The sequence below is a fragment of the Dipodomys spectabilis genome, unplaced genomic scaffold, assembly GCF_019054845.1.
Source record: "Dipodomys spectabilis isolate Male_0828 unplaced genomic scaffold, ASM1905484v1 ptg000018l, whole genome shotgun sequence".
Taxonomy (NCBI): domain Eukaryota; kingdom Metazoa; phylum Chordata; class Mammalia; order Rodentia; family Heteromyidae; genus Dipodomys; species Dipodomys spectabilis.
In genome coordinates, this window is record NW_024870695.1 from 7,453,598 (window position 1) to 7,459,597 (window position 6,000).

Here is a 6,000-nt window from a genome sequence, read left to right on the forward strand (position 1 = left end):
TTCCTACAAGTAGGGAACAAAGGGTTCTTTTCCTGTTGGATGCCGGGCAAGACTCGACAAGGGTCCAAGAAGAGTAAGAGGGAAATGGGGCTTCCTCTCAAGCAGCCACAGACTGACCTCAGCTAAAGAACTGGCCTCTCCTACCTGCCCTCCCCCCAACAGATGCTCTTGGAGCCCTCAGATTGGGCACTTCCCACAAGCAGACTCCAGAATCTCATGGAGTGCCCTGGGAACCTGGTACCCCTACCTACAAACGAAGAACTTGCTGTCAGGTGCATAACTGGACGCACAGGGTGTCCACTCTGCTTAGCTGGACACACTCTCAGACAGAGCTACTACTGGGTATCCCCCCCACACACACACACACACACATGCTTGAACCACCTAAGAACAGGATAGGCTAACTTTTCTTCTAGAGGAAATTACTGGACATTTTAAAGTAAGAATCGGCTTTCTTAGTGTACAATCAGGCAATCTACAGGCCACAAATGCCTTGTGAATTGAAGGTGGCGCTGGGCCATTTCTCATTGTTTGCTCAGTGTATCTGGAAGTTAGAGGAGGAGGAGGAGGGACAGACTTGGCAGAACAAGCTCCTGGTTACAACGCTAGAATTCCAGCATGTTCAGGAGCTAGAGGAGAGAGCAGCTAGAGGAGAGTCCTGCTGCGGAGTGTTCCCCCTTCCTCCCCCAAGGCTGGCTGAAGCAGTTTTCTCCCAGGAAAGGGAAACACCAGAGAGAAAGAGAGAGAGTATGCACAATGTTGAGTGGGGAGACCTCTTCACCAGCCTTGGGGGACCTCATTCTAGGGGCTCCATAGATCTATTCAAATTCATGTTAAGGAACAAAATGTTAGTGGCTCATGCTTGTAATCTGAGCTACTCAGGTGGCTGAGAGCTGCAGTTCAAAACCAGCCCAGAGCTGGGCACTGGTGGCTCACACCTGTAATCCTAGCTACTCAGGAGGCTGAGATCTGAGGATCAAGGTTCAAAGCCAGCCTGGGCAGAAAAGTAGTGAGACTCTGATCTCCAATAAACCACTAGAAAACCGGAAGTAGTGCTGTGGCTCAAGAGGTAGAGCCTTGAGCTGAAGAGTCAGGGACAGCGCCCAGGTCCAGAGTTCAAACCCCATGACCGACAAAAAAATAAAAAATAATAAATAAATAAATGAAAACAGCCCAGGCAGGAAAGTCTATGAGACGTATATTTCAAATTAATCACCAAAAAGCCAGAGGTATAACTAAGGCTTAAATGGTAGAGCACTAGCCTTGAGTGAAAAAGCTAAGGGATAGCACTCAAGCCTTGAGTTCAAACCCTACTACCAGCTCTCACGGAAATAAAAAAGGAAAACAAGGGCTGGGAAGGTGGCTCAGTGGTAGAGCGCTTGCCTTGCATGCACGAGGCCCTGGGTTGGATTCCTCAGCATCACATAAGCAGAAAAACTGGGATTGGGCACTGTGGCTCAAGTGGTAGAGGACTTGCCTTGAGCTGAAGAGCTGAGGGACAGTGCCCAGGCCAGAATTCAGGCCCCATGATCGACAAAAAAAAAAGGAAAACAAAAAACACATTGCAAAGCACTTTGCCCAGCTGCCAGAGCCCCAGCCCAGGATAACATACCCCCACCCAGACCACCTTCCTTCCTCCCCGCTGCATAAACTCATGCCTCTGAAACCTGAGCAGCAGCATGCATACCTACAGCTTGTGGGAGGGTTGGGGAAGAGCTACTTTAATGTCTCTTTTTGGGAAACCCAAAAGTGAGGCCCAGGTATGCAGTGCTATACAACTTTGTGAGAACCTTCACAGGTCTGCTGGCCTTGTTCTTTCTCAGATGGCCAAGTCTACATTAACTTCACCGTGGAATATTCCTTCCTACACCTTCACTGAGCTCACTCTTCCAAGTCCCAACTCAAACCTCATCATTTCATAAGGCTATCTCTGCCCACCAGGAGGAGAGGTTTGAGGCGGGGTAGGGTTTTGAAATGTAGGAGCCCCTGGGGCTTTGTGTGCTAGAGACACTCTGGGGAACCACCTGGGGCACACCCAGCTTCTGACGGAAAGCTTGGAAATATAAGAGGAGTTCAAAAGCTGCTCTTGTTGGGCACGCTAAAAGCAGGAGAAAAGGGTGGCATCTCTGTTTCCATTTTGTTTGTTTTTGCCTGTCATGGGCTTGAACTCAGGGCCTGGGCACTGTCTCAGAGCTTCTTTGGCTCAAGGCTAGTGCTCTACCACTTGAGCCACAGTGCCACTTCAGGCTTTTTTCTGTGTATGTGGTACTGAGGAATCGAACCTGGAGCTTCATGCATGCTGGGCAAGCGCTCTTCCACTGAGCCACCTTCCCAGCCACTGTCTCCATTTGGTATGTGTCTCTGCTCTCGGCCACTCTCCCTGCAGTACCTGTGCAATCACCTTGGGAAAAGACTGGACTCGCTAAGGAATGATAGAGCCTGGTCAGGATGGGTGATCCACCAGGCAAGGACAACCTGCTTATCCTGACCTGGAATGATGCTGGCCCTCTCTAATGACTTTAAGCCAGGTCTGCCATCATGCTCGACCAGGTCCTTCATGCAGAGACCTTTCTCCCTCTGCCTAGTTCCTATTTAAGTAGCTAGCGCATGTCTGTACCAGGAAGCTAAAGATACCTTAGCTCCAATGACACGTCTGTGCACATAATAAATCTCCTTTCTCTTCCCTTCACCATCTCTTGTGGTCTCTTTTATTTATAGAGCGCGTGTCTGACCTGGCTTGTGGCACTCTTGGAGTTTGGGCCTGGAGTTTAAGACTTCGGTTTCACAAGGACCAAAAAGTAACCACTGAGCCCAGTAGATTTTGTAATCAGGGACCTGGAGATCAGATCTCAGACTCAGAGATCAGCCTCCTCCTGGCTGAGTAGTGTTCCCTTGCAGCTGCCAGATTGAGAAAGTGGAGGAAGGAAAGTAAAACTGGACTAAAAACAATTTTTTAAACATGACCACATCCCCTATTCACATGTAATCTCCTGAAGATTTACTCCTCCGCTGTGACTAGATGTCCTGCACTCTGTGACAACCCGACCCTGTTCTTCCCACCCCCAGCCAGCTGAAACCAGCTGAGTCAGCCAGCTCCCCCCTCTTTCCCCTTCTTCCCTTCCAGACTGCAGCCTTGGGGGCTTTAGGGGGCCCACCAGGCCCTGTGAGGTTGAGGCCCAGGCACCTCATGGGTACTTTCTGTGGCACTAATGGGGACACTGGAAGGAGGGCACCGCGCTGCTCCCAGGCCTTGGAGCCAGCGAAGTCATATCCAAGAACTGAGGGATCGCGGCTTAAACCCTTCCGTCCAATCCCAGATCTGTCTGCCCTTCTGAGAGCTGTTCTGAGGACAGCGCATAGAAGAGCCCAGGCCCCTCACCCAGATGTGAGGGTGAGAGGCCTAGTGAACGTATAACACAAATTTACATTGAGACAAAATCAGCAGGTGGGACAGGTCATTCTGTTTTGGTGTGTGTGTGCGTGTGCATGTGCGCATACACACACACACACACACACACACACACACACACACGTGTGTAGCTTGAACTCAGGGCCTGGGCACTGTCCCTTAGCTTTTTCTTTTTTTTTTTTAATTTTAATTTTTATTTTTTGTGAACATACTGTACAGAGGGGTTACAATTACATGGGCAAGATAATGAGTACACTTCTTATCAAGCATTGCAGCCTCCTCCTTTGTTTCCCCTTCCCATCCCTTCCCATCCCCCCCCCCCCCCCCCCCCCCCCCCCCGTCCCATAGCTTTTTCTCTCAAGACCAACACTCTCCAACACTCTACCACTCTTACAGATTTCCTTGCCTGGCTGGCTTCCAACTGCAATTCTCAGATCTCAGCCTCCTGAGTTGCTAGGATTACAGGTGTGAAGCACCAGTGCCCAGAGCATCACTCTTGGCTGAAAGGAGACCCATACCACGGTGAGTGCTGGCCTGACCTGTACAATCTCAGGGCTCCCAGATTTGATTTGCACGAGAATCCCTTAGACCCTGAGAAACACACAGGGGACACAGGCCACCAGCCGTGGGTACACTCATGCCTGAAGTAAAGCTGTGTCAGTGCTGAAACATGGACCCTCTCCCCAGATCCCCTCCCAGAGGAACCTGCAACTACATGGCAGCCTTGGTTAGTTTAAAATAGAACTGTGAGTCACTCAGGAAGAAAAGCCTATCTTTCAGCTCCAGGGACAGTGGGGGGGGAGGGTGACCAGGAGAGCCACAGTGGACCAGGGAAAATGCCAATGTATCCATGGGAACAGCAGTCACTGCGCAGGAGTACCAACCAGGCAGTGTCATGAGTCACCTGGGTCCCCTAGAATTCAAGGGGATTTGGTCTAAGGCCCATCAAAGACTTAAAGGTTGTCACCAGGTCCCTAATTGACCCCATGGCTGGTCCTGTCTGAGAAAACAAGACCTAGATAAGCAACAGTAATTAGTGACCCCCACAGAGCCACAATGGAGAAGTGAGAACAGCTTGCTCTCCCCTCTCCAGAGCTCTGGATGGACACGGGGTACATAAGACAGGTAGCCATGTGCTGTGCCAAAGCCTTAGGCCAGAGGTGGGAAAGCGTGGGCTTCCCCAACCTAGATGGATTGTGTGCAGCCCTCTGGAGAGAGTGTCAAGAGAGATCCAGGTTCACTATCCACCTCCCTTTCCTGCCTTTCTTTTTACAAGGGCTTATGAGGCCCCTTCCATGTGTCAGCCTTTCTTCCAGGCTTCAGACAGACAGTAATAGAGGCAACAGACAAGGGATCTGCCCTTTTTTTTTTTCTTTTATTGTGGTATTGAGGTTTGAACTCAGTGCCTCCAAGTTTGCTAGGCATCTTATTTCTATCAAATGAACCATGCCCTTAACCCCTTTTACTCCAGTTATTTTCAGATTTAGTCTTGTATTTTTTGTTCAAGGGAGGCCTCAGGCCTTGGTAAGAGTCCTACCCATGCCTTCCTTCAGAACTGGGATGACAGATACATACCACCACATCTGGCTCATTTGTTGAGATGGGATTTCACTTTTTGCCTCAGCTGACCTTGGACCACCATCCTCCTGATCTCCACCTCCAGAGTGGCTGTGATTACAGGTGGGAGCCACTGCTTTTGATCAGAGTATGCTTTTCTATAATTTGCATAAAGTGGGAGAATACTGAGAAAAGGTAAACTAAGCTGGGTGCTGGTGGCTCATGCCTGTAATCCTTGCTACTCAGGAGGCTGAGATCTGAAGATTGTGGTTCAAAGCCAGCCCAGGTAAGAAAGCCCATGAGACTCTTATCTCTGGTTAACCACCAGAAAACCAGAAGTGGCACTGTGGCTCCAAATGGTAGAGTGCTAGCCTTGAGCAAAAAGAGCTCAGAGACAGGACCCAGGCCCTGAGTTCAAGCCCCATGATCAACAAAAAAAAGGTAAATCAACAGAGGTTAGGGATGTGGCTCAAGTGATAGAGTAGCTGTCAAGCAAGTGCAAAGCCTTGAGTTCAAATCCCAGTTCTTCAAAAAAAAAAATAGATAAATTAATAACCAATTACATCTATGTGTTTGTATACAGGTATCTGTACATCCACACAAACAGAAACCTAATTGCACAAAGCATACTGTGCTTCAATATAGCAAGTGAAAAATGGTAATGTAGGAGGAGAAAATACCCAGGAGAGGAGTGCAGTTACCCAGGGGTGCTAAGGAACTCTCTAAAGGGAGAAAAATAAGAGTATAGGCTACAGGAAGCTGTATAGAAGACAAGGCCAGTGGAGAGCAGTAGGAGCAAAGGCCCTGAGGCAGGAATGTACATGACCCTCTTCATTCTGCCCTATGTGCTGCCACTCCTCTGCCCCCAACAGAGAATCTTGCTGAGTGTGCAGAGCTGGGAGACAGAAACAAACTTTCACTAGAGGGCAGAGGTCACAGGCATGAGCCTCTGAGACATCTCCACACACTCCCCGTGGGAGTTGTCTGGCCACATTCACCACCCACTAGAAGATCTGCAGTTGGCCATGGTCAGC